The sequence below is a fragment of the Grus americana genome, chromosome 7, assembly GCF_028858705.1.
Source record: "Grus americana isolate bGruAme1 chromosome 7, bGruAme1.mat, whole genome shotgun sequence".
In the NCBI taxonomy this organism is placed as follows: Eukaryota; Metazoa; Chordata; class Aves; order Gruiformes; family Gruidae; genus Grus; species Grus americana.
This window is the reverse complement of record NC_072858.1, coordinates 40,399,310-40,412,591: the sequence shown is the minus strand read 5'-3', so window position 1 is coordinate 40,412,591 and position 13,282 is coordinate 40,399,310. Positions and strand designations below refer to the sequence as shown.

Below are 13,282 nucleotides of genomic sequence, written 5' to 3'. Positions count from 1 at the left end.
AAGCTTTTGTCTCCTTTCGCTGCCCAAGAGCTCACTGCTTTTCTCTTTTCAAAGAGAAAATGGACAAGGTAAGGTGTTCTGCTGACTTGCTGTCCCACGTCCCACCACAACTCTGTCCTCCTCCTTTGCTGCTGCAGATGCAAAAAATTCCCACCCGGTCTCTTCTTGGAGTCATCTTCATGGCCCCCGTTAACATGTATCTTCTCTATAATCTGTGTCTTCCTTTACTCTTTCCCTTCATTTCTTGTTCTTAGATCTTATCTTTCACCAGATGAGCGCGTTTTGATCTCCTCAGTCGCAGAGATGGGAGCTGCTGCCCCATTCTCCTCTCTTCTGACCACTGATACTATTTACTGTGTCGAAAGCTGTTGGGATTTCTTGTCTTCCAGTGTGACAGCATCATCGACTCATGATTTAAGCCGGGAGGGACTTGCAGAGGGCATCTGGTACAACTCTGTGCTCAAAACAAGTCTAATTAGAGCAGGGCCATGTCCAAATGCATGTCCATGCATTACACTAAATGCATGGATTTTTTTTGTTTTTTTTTCTTTCTTCAGCTTCTGGTCTATCAACTGTCAGTCTTTTAGTAAAGCCATTCTTAAGCATCCGTAAAAACCCCAGGACCAGCAATCCATTTTTGTCCTTTTAGAGTTGTCATTGAAATTCAGAGCTGCCAACCGTGGCCTTTTCTTGGCATCTCCGACTTTCTTCTTATTATATGCGGTGGAGAAGCTGTGGCCGTTCTTCAGCCTCTGTGCAGGCATTCGCAGGGGTGGTTTGCTCCTTCACGTCTTTCCCCTTTCTTCACTGGAACCTAACTCGTTACCTGTGTCCTCATGTCTCACGGCTCATTGCTGGACTTGTCTCCCTCCAAACAGGAATCTCAGCCGTTTCTTTGATACCTCCTAGAGACGACTGGCTGCCAGCGTGGTTCCAATAAATTGTGTAGACCTCCCGCTGGTTTCTTCCTTCTTTTGTTACTCCAAAGACATTGTAAGGCTACTGCTGCAATTACTGTTATCCTAAATGATTGCTTTGACCAGGACCCTTTTATTTGGGTCCTGACCCCTCTGCTTTCTTGCCTCAACCACCAACTCTTCACCTTTTGCCTTCATGAGTTAGCCCCATCCAACCTTTTCCCGCAGTCGCTGGTGATTTTGGCAGCTAATGCCCAATTATTACGCTTGTCTAGAAAGTATCTTCATGCTTCTTCCTGAAGCCCCCCAGCCTGGGAGAAGTTCCCTGTAAAGACCCACAAAGCCGGCCAGGCTTCAGTCCTCCTTCGAGCTCATTTTTACTACCAGTTGTTTCGCAGGAGTAGAGCCCTAGCGATGTGCTAAGACCACCTCTTGGTCTGAGCCGTTGTGTACAGCTTTCTTCTATGTCTTTTCTTCTGTTCCTCACCAGCCAACCACTTTCTCTTGGCCTTGAACTGGAGTGTAGATTTTGGTGCTGACATAATAAATGGCTCCTGCCATAGTTAGGAAGTACACAGGTCTTCGCCACTAGACCCTCTACAAAATGCTAATCTGCTGACAATAAATCTCTTTCCTATTTTTATTTCAGCAAATGTATATGTTTGTTACCGAGGTCTCTGCGGGCGTTTGAAGTCCAGAGTGGTTGTGGCCAGCTTCCAGATGTACACGATGCTCTCGGGCGTTACGCCACCAGCGCGATGCAAATCATCCCAAGTCCAACAGTCTGAGAGGAGGAACGTTTGAGCTGCATGCGTCGGGTTGGCCGCAGCTGTTTTCGGTGGTTTAGTTGCGTTTGCATTCAACAAAAAGGGGAAAAGCTCGTTTATAAGTACCAAGGCTGGGGCCAACCTTCATCTGAATTTAATTTTAGGTTTGTTCAGGCTGAAACAAGTGTTAGAGCTTTATATGGCAGAGCTTCCCTAATGAAGCAATTTTACTCTGCTAAAGGGGCTGGCAGAGATTTAAATTCATATGATTTTTATGTTACTATCAAATTCAATTTATTTTTTCTTCCCCGAGCCTACAGGCTTTGTAAAATCAAGTTCTTGGTTCCTGAAGTCCGAAGCGATAAAACGCACATCTTTAAGGCACTTGCTAAATTCCATTATTTCCTCAATCATGTTATAATTAAATGAAAAAAATGTTTTCAATTATAGAATTGAGAAGAAGCTGGAACATTTTAGAATAGTTTTTGCCATGATGTTATATAGATGGTAATGGCTGTTACAGCAGGTAACATTATTTTCCCATTCCATAGTGTAATTTTAGATACAAGATGTTTGGGAACTTTACAGAGAAGTTGTCTTAAACTGTGTAATAATGTAAGTCTTGTACTTTTTTTTTTTTCTTCTTTCATACAAAGACCACAAACTAGTGAAAATAAAATAAACTGGGCCAGAGGGGCTAAGCATTAAATAAGGAGAGGGATGATGGTTTTGTTGGCTTGACTTTGCTCTCTTGGGTCCAAATCCACTTTATGTTTTCCTAGTGGTTTGGGATTTTTTTAATATTGCCTGTGCTGATGTCACAAAGAAGAAGGTTTTTTTTAAATTTCTTCTAAATGAAGCCATCTGTTCTCTTAGGTAGCTTCAGTCTTGAGGTGACCAGACCAAGTCAACTCCAGGTGAAGAATCAGCAATGTTAGCAAGAGCCTGATGATAACCTAGCCAGAAATCTACAGAAGGCATTGCTGTGAGGATACCCGTATTTTTAATTCTTACATCTCTTCTGCAGTGCCCGAGTGACTTTTGCACCACGCTGTGGTGGAGCTGGTGACATGCAATATGTAGATGAGCTTCTTTTGGTCCTGGATTGTAATCTTCAAAATTATTTTTCATCTTTTACAGTTGAGTAGGTGGTGTCACATTCAACACGGGGGAAAAAAATAAACCAAACTGAAATTAAGTCAGGAAGAGGGAAAAGTTTGTGAAGTTCCTTGCCAGGGAATTGCTTTTCTAGACTGAAGACGTACGGTTCCTTCATGCCAAGCTGGGGTGCAGCTCCAGCCTAGAGCCAGCTCCTCCACACCTTGATTGCAGGAGCGGTCCAGAGTGTCTTCTCATCTCCGTGCTGAAAGGACGGGAATTAAGCAAGGTAAAACTTGATGGAAATATTTGGACGTTAAAAGGAGCGGAGCGTATGCGTCAGTCCATAAATAGCCTGGAAAGACTTTGCAGAAATGACGCGCAAGCTTTTATGCAAAAGCTGTAGAGTAAATCTTTCTCCCGTCAGATAACTGGGAGGGAATAGATGTTACCCACTGTGTCTGCTGGTGAAGGCTTCCCTGTGATTTTAATATCTTGACCTTGGACATTTTGAAATTTCCTCCGGTAATTGCTGAAACTTCGCAAAAGGAGATGGAATGAATTTTAAACTCAATATTATTCTGTTCTGCAGCCAGGTATTTCCAACATCTTACATTACCATAGGTTAATGTAGTGCTTTTAAAGTAAAGATCACTCTAGCTGTGATATTCTCTGCTATCTCACATCTGAAATCCTCATCTAAAATTCTCTTAGTGCTCTCTTCAAGCTTTCTCTGAATATATCTGCCTTCAGGAAAAACTCAGAGGTGGCATAAAAAGGCATTTGGTTCTTGTTATTCAGGTGACGTGGAGTTTGTACCGTGGGTTTTAGCAGTTCTTCGTGCCAGAGCCAAAGTGTCTTTTAGTCTAGAAAGCGACATCATCATCATCATCATCATCATTATTATTATTATTAAATTAGTTGAATTTACTGGAGACAGGGGGGAATCACGTACAGGAGATAGACAAAAATCAGATGAGGGTTGGCTGAAAGGGACCTCTGAAGGTCTCTGCTCTGCCCCCCCGCTTGAAGCGGAGCTGTCACAAATGCTGGAGCAAATTGGTCATTGCCTTGTCCAGCCAAATCCTGAAAATCTCCAAGGATGGAGAGTCGGTCAGCAGTCGACCTATTGCACCGCTGTAAGTTGTTGGGGTTTTTTTGAAGTTTTTTTGTCATGTCCAACCTGAACTTCCTAAATGACAACTTGTGGCTGCTGCTTTAAAACAAATCCTGGAGAAAAAACACCAACAGAAGTAGCTTAAACCAAAGAGTCTGGCATCTAACAGGCATTATTGCAGCCGTTTGCTTCAAGAAGCTGTTGAGCCCAGTCTTTTGTCGTAATGAAATGGGAATACAGCTAATCTGCGTGGATTTTTGGGGGGGGGTCCACAAGAGCAAAGGAGTTAATCCGTACGCATCGCAGTCTATTTTTTTTAATCTTGCATCACGCGTCCTTTCTGGACAGGTTCTTAGAGACTTGGAGAAAGGCTGGGAAAGGCTGAGCCTTTCGTGCTGTTGGTTTATTGCCCCGATGCTACAAAGAATTTAGGAAAGATTCCGATTTTAAGCTAACCCCCAGCGCGTGTCCTTGAGCAGCATCTGATGTTTTACGGATAAGGAGATCGCCTCTCTAAGCAGGGCATCTCAGAGGAACGCAAGCTCATTTAGAAAATGTTTTATCATTTTAAAACCGTTCACGAAAGGCTTGTAATAAGTATTGTAGTTAACCTTATAGCCTTATTTTTCCTTTTTTTTCCCTTTTATGGCTGTAGAAGATATTTTTCCCACGTGGAGATTCCGGATCAAGGGTAGCGAGAGAGTGGAAGGGGAAGTATTTTAATTGTCAGGAGCTTTGATTTAGTAATGAGAGACTGACACAGCGACACGGTGTTCCTCCTGGAGCTCGGGAGAAGCATTGGACCGTTTCACTTTGTGTGTCTTCATTTTCCATCCGGGCTCAAGACGTTATCCGTACCCAAGGCTTGAAGAGAGACGAGGAGTCAACCACGGGGAAAGGGACTTTATTTCAGACCCCTAAGCCCAGCAATTTTCACAAATTTTATGGCTGATGCTCCCCAACGGCTCAGTTTACCCGTGATTTTGGTGACAGTTTTGTTGGCGGTATTTGCATCCTCAGTTGGCTACGGCATTTCCAAGTTATTTGCCCTTTATTGCCATACTTTCCCATATTAGTTCATCTTTGCTTTTCCAACCGAGGAGAATGTTTGAATATATATGATTAAGTTCCCTCTCATTTCTAAAAACACAAGGGGAAAGCAGTCATGTTTATTTGAAAAACGTTGCTTGTGCAAAAGAAAAAAACAAAACCCAAACCACCGCGTTCAGGGAATTAGTCGACATATGTGCCAGTAACCGCGTGGGAATGCAGCTGCCTGGATTCGTGTCCTTGAGAGCGAGATTTGACAGTCCCCAAACTCATTTTGGATGTTCAAAGCCAGCTGGGTTATCTCCGCGCAGCACTGCTCCGCCACGTAGGCAAACCTTTACATTTCAGATTTAGCTAGGATGAAAAAAACCCCAAAAAACCCCCACGTGTTTCTCAGAGGTTGTTTTTCATGAACAGCAGATCTAACTTAATAATGCGAGGTGATAAAACCGTACCAAAGGATGGCGTTTACTCATCTCGGTGGGCATAGCGTGGTGGATAATGTTACACATCACCAAATCCACTGCACCGGATTTCGTCGTGGTCATCGGCAGGTATTTTATTGCTTTCCTTTCGTATGAGCATGTGACGAGATCGATGAGATGATGAGAATCACGCGGTTTCCTGTGTTCGCGGAGAGGAGCAGGAGCGTGGTGTCCTCCAATACTCCGACCACAGACCGAGCAGCCCGGTTGATAGGAAGCACAGTTTAAAGTGAAGGTGGCATGTCTGATGGGAGGCTTTGGTGAGGCTTTGCGAGAATTCGTTTGCCGGGTAGCACTGCAGACTTTTGCTAATTACTGCCCTGACTCTCTGCAAACGTTCCCTCCTGACATAATCTGTGATGGTTTATGGCTTTTATGTGGCACCGTCCGCAGGGAGTCAGGACCTGCTGGGGAAGGACACGCTCCGAGGGACGTGGTTTAATTAGGGCTCGCCTTCATTAGGTTACTCATCTGCAATCAGGCAATAGCTCATCACTTGCAGGTCATGTCTTTTTTTTTTTTTTCAGTCCCCGGCCGTTTCTAGTCCTGAATGTCTCTTGCAGGAGCTGTGGGGACTAAGGAGAGGCAGGTCGTGGTCATGGCTTTCTCAGCTTCTCAATAACCAGAAAGTGCGAGCGGGCTTCACCGAGGACGTGTATGTGGTGTATATATGCCCAGCAAAGGCTGAAGGACCTCCCTTTTCTCCATGTCCTTCCTTGCCCAAGGAAATGCCATCCAATTTAGTTGTCCTTTCCCACCTCTCTGTTTTCCTTCTCTTCTCCATCCACTGGTAGGTCGTAAGCCTTCACGCTGGCTTTGTCCAATTTTGAAAGGAAAAAAATAAGGTGTCAGTAGTTTCCTACACCTATTCCTAGCACAAAATGCACAGATGCTTTGGAAACAAGCTCTTGTTGCTTTTGCCAGACCATGAAGCAACGTGTTTCCTTCCCCAGGTCCGGAAGAGCATACAGAGTTGGTCACTAATGCCTTCAGTCTTGAGGCATAGAGGCATCGTGTGGCTTGTCCGTAGGTTACTGTCTGTCCCAGTCGTCTTTCGGTAATACGGAACTGGAGAAGCACCTTTTGCATGGCTTTTCCAATTTTCATCGGAAAAATTAGAAGCTATTTTGTGCACGTCTTTTTCATGTCGTAGCCGGAAAAAGAGAGGTACAAGAGCTTGGGTTCTTCTCTGCTTCAGCGGGTCCTGTCTTTGTAAGCAATAGGTCTCTTCTGATGGCAGCTTGGCCTGAATAAGCTGTAAAGAATCAGACACGTAACAACATCCTGTGATTTTATTCGAATAAAATACTATACTAGTCTTCCTTGATTTAAATAGCTTCAACAAGGAAAACCCAAGTTCTTAATCTGTTTAATTCTGTACCCGACACTCAGAAGAGCATCTGTCCTCATTAGCTAGACTTTGAGCTCAGATTTTATTCGTGCCATTTAACGGGATGAAGTTCTGCTCCTCAATATGTTTTGAAAATGAATTGGTTTAATAATAGGACTTTGTTTCCTCCAAACTCTTTGATTCTTTAACAAGGTTAAAATATCAATATATCCCAAAGCGAAGTAATTATTTGCGAGTGTTTGAGGGGTTTTTCTCGATTCCCTGTTTGTGTTTACTTCTAGTGACGTATTAAATAATATGCTAAAGTGCAGCTGTCGAGTTCTTCATGAAGAAAATGGCTCAAAGACCATTTCACGTGGCGCTGTGTGCCAAATTCTGCTGCTGCTCTGCAAATTACTTGTCTGCAAGCGATCTTGGCAAAATTCTGTAGTTTGCTGCTTTTTATTTATTTTCAAAATATTTTCGTAAGATAGTTTCCTATTATTGTTACCAAGTTGTTAAGAAAAGTAAAAAGACTCAGGAAAGCAACAATAACGTGCATGTGTAGATATGTTATCAGGCATCTCAGGACCTATAAACCAATTTATACCGTTCAGAACTTACTGAAGTGGGACACCATTTATTTTGAGGAAATCAGTACGTAAATAAACGGTTTCCTCTTTACCTGTTCAAGTTTCTTGGTCTTTTGGCTTTGTCTAGCTTTGCGTTATCTGATCGGGGCTGGTAGATACGTCCCTTAGGCAGAGTAGGTCCGCAAGGCTCTAATTTCTAGAACTCTTCTGATTTGCCCAAGATTTAATTGAATTGTCCTTGAGCGTGATAATTACCATTTAATGTATCTTAAAGACACTCTTGTCACCCACTGACTGATTAAAATAATAATGTACTGTGTGTGGTAGGATACTAGGGCTTTTTTTTTTTTTAATGAAAAACTTGGTCATTTCATACCTCTGGGTTGTTTCACTTCGGGAATGTTATTAATTACTTGCTAGCGAGCCACTAGTTCATTACAATAATTCAGAATAAATTACAAGAATAATTGATTTAAATCTTTAATAGATTTGGCATGCAAGTAGGTATTAACATCCCACTATCACCGTGAAGTCACTCAGATTCTGCGTTAGTCTATCGTTTCGTCCATGCTACGCTTAAGCCCCATTTTACCCACAAAAATATTAATTCCTACAGACAGCTGCATTTGCTCTCCTCTGTCTCTCCGGTCTTCTGACAACACCGTAGTAAATCCTGTAGGTATTACTGAGTGATTTCAGTGAGAGGCACGGGCTACGCTCCCGTTGGAAGTGGATTTCCCATCGGTAGAGGACGTTTCCCAAGCGTGGTTGCCACCTCAGCGACGGGAAACACGCGCCTGGGGGCTCGGCGACAGCTCTGACCGCGGCCGACGGACCCCGCTGCATCCCGCATTGGGGGGCTGCAGTGAAATTGGGCATCTTTGCCTAAAGCTCTACCGGCTGCAAGACTGACAGGCATTGCGTGATGAAGACGGGTCGCTTGGGAAAAAACGACGCGGCCCAAAAATGCCGATGGAATAGCAGAAAAAAAGGGCAATACGGTGAAATGAAAACTGGCGAAGATTTGAAAGGGGATACAAGAGATGGAACGAGTGGAAAGAGGGTGGGAAGAAAGAACCCTCGCAAGCACAAGGACTTGAATTCTTCATAACTCTTGCTATACAAAAGGAGTAGGGGATGCTGCAGTCATGCCTGCACGTGCAAAACATCATTCGCAGGACTTTTAAGACTAATAATTGTAAATTTGCAAGTAAATTTTGTTGTAGAAGGTGCTTACGAGGCAGAGAGCTCCGCTCTGACACCATCGACTCCAGTTGCCTGCATGGGCCAAGCTGGGACGTCACTCCTGCGGTGACAGCTTCCAGGCAACCAAAAAAAAAAATGAAAAGGCTCCAAAATGTTGTTTTTCTGATACTGTTAGCAGTTTGACCCATAAACGATTGGTATATAATTAGCTCCAGAATCAATTTGCTTGCATTTGCTTAAACAGCGGACTTTCACTTTTACCTATCATGGTCAACATATTGCACAAAGTATTGTCGTTGGGACCAGAATTAAATACAGAATTAAATTCTGCAGGAGGCAGAAACAGTGGTTTCAGCGAAGAAAAGGATGGAGGGACGCTGCTTAGTAAGGGTGCGAAAGCCTGCTACCGTACAAATCTCCTTTTTAAAACGTGTTAAAACGAGCATCTCTGGGAAGGAAACGCCAAGGTTTTAAATGAGTAAGGTTTTGTTGTTTAGGCCCTCAAGGCAGCAAAGTATGCAGATTAATATTGCTGAAATCCTTGTGTAGATACAGGAAACATTAACTTTTGTTTGTAGAAATTAAACTGGAAATATTTATTCCATATTTCTAAATACAGAAGATTTATATTTCTTCTGAGACAAGATGATCTAGTCTAACTTGCATCCTCGTCACGTAAGTTGATAATATGAAGAGCCCGTTTCTGGCATCGGTCTAGAGGGTTGGAGCCTTACCATCATGATGTGCAGAGTTCGGTACTAAAAGTGAACGCAAGAAAGTCGTAAATCCCTGGATCTGGCAGAGACTCACGCGGCCCTGATGGGGCTCAGCGTGTAAAAATGAAAACGGTTGATAAAGATCTTGAAGGCAGTGACTAGGAAAGGAGAAAGCTTGGGAGGAACCAACCATGCGGGAACCACCGTCACCAATGACCTGACATCTCCACGAAAAATCGCCTGTTAAGGTTGAGTTACTGCTATTTCAGTTGATAATTGCAATTCCGTTTATAATTGCAATTAGAACTGAGCTGGAAATGAAGGTTTGCTTACACCTTCTTGTGGTCTTCAGTTGGGCTGATGAGGTGGATTGACACACACCCCCCCCCCCCCGGCCACTCGCAGCTCCTTACGTCTTGTCTTTGCCTCGCTCTTCAGAGTGAATCAGCGGCAGGGTGGTCCTTGGCACCCACCGGTGTGATGTCAGCAAATCCAGCCGTGACGAGGTGGGTGCGATTACACCGTTTTGAACCAGATAGGGTTCCATGCGCAGCTCGGTAGCGAAGGATAAGGCAGGAGATAGCCATCTCTTTTTCTTCCTCACCCTTAAAAGGCTGCAAGAAGAACGATTTCGGCCGAACACGTGAATATCTGTGGTGCGTCTCCTCAGCGCGGCCATTGTGTTGTGTTGGGTTCCCCTTCCCCAGCTGATGGGTCCCCAAGGGACAGCACCATGTCGAGTTCCTCCGCCTAGTAAAAAGGCGGTAACAGCCTACGAGTAACCGACCTGCAGGTGCTCACGCCCCGACGCTGCCTCTGGTTCCCTGAAGCAATTAAAAAAAAAAAAGCTGATTAAAATTAATAACAAGGGTTGGGGGTTGGTTTTTGGAAATATTCGACTTTGCCTCGTTTCTCGTTCAGCAGCAAAGATGACGACAAAGGGCCGAAGGAAAGCACGCGTTTGCGTGGGGGTTGTTAGCCATTAGTTGTGAATCTGGGTAAGCGCTATTTATCGGGAAATAGGGTGGTGTTATTGTCGTCATACATATATTTTATATATATAATATCAGAGAAACACTGCAGTGTCATGCATCTTGAGCGAAACGCTGCTAATGTTTAGCTTTCTGATGCGGTTAGTGAACACGTGGCTTTAATATGTGCCAGAAAATGATACCGAGGGGCTCGAGTCTTTCAGTAAGACAGCACTGGTACAGAGAGAAAATTTGGCAAAAATTCCCGTTTTTACTTCATTTGGGTTTTTTGCAGAAACCAGGAAATATTTATACTTTAGTATTTAAAGGTGAAGTGAAAACTTATTTTCTTACCTTTAGTCTTTTTCTGTGGGACCTAAGAGTTCTTCGCAGCTGGTTTTTGTCATCACTGCCTCTGTGTTTCTGGTGTGGGGTGAGCGAAACGGGGCTCGGCCTGTGATACCTGGTTTAGAGCATGGCCCAGGGGCTCAAAATAACCCAGCCCCCAGCTCAAACACCTGGGCACCTGCAACAAATCACCTATAAAAGCCACTAGCAAATATTTTAACTCAGTGGTTGCGAGCACAAAACAATATAATGTTGTTTCATGGATTTTTCTGATGCCCCCCCCAAAAATCTACATCTTTTTCAAAAAAAAGTCTTTGAATCGAAAAGTTTGGTAAGCGTTGGCCTAGGGATGCCTTTATTTTGCCTACGTAAGCCTAATGGGAATCCTTCCTTGAAATACGCCTGTGAAATGTTAACACACTGTGAAGATAACTTTTGCTATGTCAGGAACGCACCGGAATTTCACATCTTTGGAAGATGAACGGAGTAGAAGTCGCATTCCCATAGAGATGCCGAGCCCCCGAGAACGCGTGGTCGTCCTGCTCCTGCCAAGCAGGAAGGATCCGCGTTGTGAACAGTAATACAATAAGAACGCTTACAAAGAAATGTCATTCTTGGTTCCTAGATGACTTTTGCAGACCACTTAGACTACTGTATTCAAAAGCCATCTGTATAATTCAGACCTCATTTCTATAGATCAGATTTCTGGGCTCGCCACTGCTCTGATCGCCGCAGGTAAAATGGAAGTTGTGGGTAGATCAAAAAAAAACCCCCCAAATCCCCGATATCCCATTCTCGATCGTTGACGCAGGGTTTGTATTTGGTGGTCAGAGGAGATGACGTCGGCCGTAATGTAAGCGTAAAACAGTACAAAGTAATCCTTGTCGTAGTCGTTTTGTAAAGCCGTACGGGAGTTAGGAAGAGCGATGCCCGTGAATTACAAGCGTAGCCTATTGAAAATTCTGCTGCGCTTTGCTGGCGTTTGAGCTCAATAGTGACCGTAGGGAAGGAAGCCCAGGTAACCTTTCTGTCGCTGCGGAGTGGTACCAAGAGGGTTCTTTTTCCTGCTCTGCAGCTGTAGCTGCTAAACCGGGGGGGTTTAAGCAACTTGGTACGACAACAAACCATAAGGAAAACCCAAGTGCTTTGTTTTAGATAAAGTTTTCTTTTTCATGGGGTTGATGCCTGAAATCTAATCCTACCTAAACGTTCTCTCTTTCCGCCTCTGAATAGATACGGTTTTCTTTACGTACGTTGAGGTAAGACGCAGTTCAGCATTAAATGGATGACAAATGGTTGGAGGCCAACCCGCTTCAGTGTTCTCAGTTGTTTTATTTAAGCTTTGACTCGTATTTCTTCTTCAGCCTGACTTTTTTCTCTCAACCCTTTTGATCCCCGCTCAAATCTCAGCGAGAGATTGCCCATTTTAGCACCCGAAGTGGTTCAGCACCGACACAGGGCAGCGCTTCGCCCCGTCAGCGGAGCAGCTCTTGGTTTGCATCCCTGGCGCGAGCCCCTCAGCTCTCAAAACGTTAGGATTTGCGGTTTCACTTCAGGTACGTCTGTCATTTCAAATTCAGATTCGAATCAGAAATGCAATATCAAGCGGAGCAAGTCTGCCCCGCCAGAAGAGCTGTGGTCTTGACTCGGTTGATTTGGCGCCGTTTAACGCACCAGGGCTGTTGCACGGAGGAGGTGACGCTGGTGATGGTCCAGTGAATTGTAGGTGGACCGGAGGGCTGAGAAGCTGGAGGGCAGCTGCAGTCCCGCCGTGCAATCCCTTTGCACGCTGGGCGTGTGAAGGAAGGGGAGAACAAATTTGCACCCGCTCGCGCTCGCTGATGCGAGTCGTCCTGCTGTTGCCCCTGTTTAATGGCCTTGTATTCAAACGCGATGTTGGGATTCATCACAATTTGTCCTTGAATACCTGCTTGGCTGATGTAAATTATAAAAGGAGGAGAAGGTTTCTTGAAGGGGTGTAATGGTTTTAAAGTATGGCTATAATAATTGCTTAGATTTTTATTGTGCCTCCCCCAGTGCTGGCTGCTGAATCTCCCACCTTGATATTCAGGTGGGTGTCATATAAAACTCATATAAAATCAAATAAAGCTAGCCATTGAAGCCCTCAAAGCAATAAAATCCATCGTGCCAGGGTGGTATATGTCCACCCAGCAGAAGACCAGCCGCTCCGCAGTACAAAAGAGCTGGGCCAACATCATGCTGCTGGGGCCAGCGACCGTCCCTGCGAGAAAATACCTTTTGTCGGGGTTGTTGAAAGCAATAGCAATGTTCATCAACATGCCGCCGTCCGTAGGAGGCGAGGCTGGGAACGAGGATCCATCACTTCCCTCCTGGGAATATGCTAGGTGTCAACCCTAATTGCTCTCTTAACGCTTCTATCATACTCCCAGCAGCATAATTTCCCACAGGTCAGAGAAGCGTCACCCCCACCGCTGCCAGAAACTAATTCATTTCTTTCCCCGTCAGTTCGATTCCTTGGGTAGGATTCTCACGGTGACGGAGAAGAGCCGGTCACGGGCGCTGTTTGTAATTCCCTTAGACTTGTCGGCTGTAAAACTTAAAGTTGCTTGCTTTTTTTTTTTTTAAAGAAAATAATTTTTATCCGCATAATATACTTGTAGCAGTTGCATTATTCTCAGGTTGGGAATGTGAGGGATTATTCC

The 13,282-nt window shown here is 44.4% G+C and overlaps 1 protein-coding gene across 2 annotated transcripts in view; it reads left to right on the top strand.

Moving 5' to 3' along the window:
- Window positions 1-13,282, top strand: part of PRKG1 (protein kinase cGMP-dependent 1) — a 494,892-nt gene that overhangs the window by 388,596 nt on the left and 93,014 nt on the right. The window lies entirely within an intron of this gene.